The sequence below is a fragment of the Galeopterus variegatus genome, unplaced genomic scaffold (genome assembly GCF_000696425.1).
Source record: "Galeopterus variegatus unplaced genomic scaffold, G_variegatus-3.0.2 Scaffold13307, whole genome shotgun sequence".
Classification (NCBI taxonomy): domain Eukaryota; kingdom Metazoa; phylum Chordata; class Mammalia; order Dermoptera; family Cynocephalidae; genus Galeopterus; species Galeopterus variegatus.
In genome coordinates this window covers 11,613-12,832 of record NW_007739418.1, presented here as the reverse complement: position 1 = coordinate 12,832, position 1,220 = coordinate 11,613, and positions in this window count along the sequence as shown.

The following is a 1,220-nucleotide window of genomic DNA, read 5'->3' as shown; positions in this document are numbered from 1 at the left end:
ATTAACATCCTATTTTAAGAAAAGTCCTGCTGTAAAACACAGGGCATGATAACAAATGCTATAGTTAATAAAACAAAAGTTAATAATCTGGACAGGGCCAGATTATGGATTGTATGGAAACTCTTCTGTCCAGGATAAACTTAATACTGTAAACACTTAGACATTGTAGATATGTTGGTACATAAAACTGATACGGATACATTTGCATTTTGCATAACTAATTTGGAGATAGAATGTAGGATTTTTGGAGTGGGTAGAAGATACATTAGGGAAATTTATAAGAAAAGTCTTATACTCAGTAAAATGGAAATGATGAGATCAAGGGTAAGTGTGATAAAGAGTGAGGGAAAAATAGAAGAAATATGAAATTAAAGAAGTAAAGGAGAGGATTATTCTATGGAGTAGTAGGAAAGAAGGAAAATTAAACATGATATATTGGGGAGTGGGAGAATTCTAGTCCCACTGACAGAAATAAAGAAGTCAGAGAGAATTCAGTTTGTAAAGAGATGATTGTAGTCATTGGTGAGATGTTGAGAAAATATTTATTAAACTGTTTGATAAAGCATCTGAACATTTATAGAGAAGTCAAGGAGATTAATGTAGAACTCAGAGTAACCCAGATAGACTAGATAATCACTATTGAAGTAGAAATAACAAGTCCTCAGAGAAGAAACTGTAGAAAGAAGAGTACGATTTCTGAGCACAGACCTTAGAAAATGCTTGAAACAACAGAGCAGGAAAATTTAGAAAATTTACCCAAAATGCAGACAAGAAAAATTCGATTGGATGAAAATCAGAACACAAGCATTTAATAGAGTTGAGTTTGAAGGAACAAATAGTTAACATTTTTAAAAGATAAATAAAGAATAAAAATATAATAAAAGTCTCTGCATTTAATGGTGGTAGGTTATCAGTAACCTTTAAGTTTAGGGAGAATGGAAATTTCCATGGCTGAGAGATGAATATTAGGAAATGAATCCAGAAAATGAACACCAATCATTTGATGTGTGAAATGAAGAGAGATTTAAAATGATGCATGTGCAATAAAGTTTCCTCTCCCAAACTGAGAGATCTGTACATGGATATATTTTTATAACGAGGGAGAAGGGACCACTTAGGTGCAAGGGAAGCCTGAGGATGGCAGAGAGAGGGAGTACGTGAAGAAAGAAGACCCTGAAAGAGATGAAGAGCATGAAATCAAGAATAATTATCATCATTCA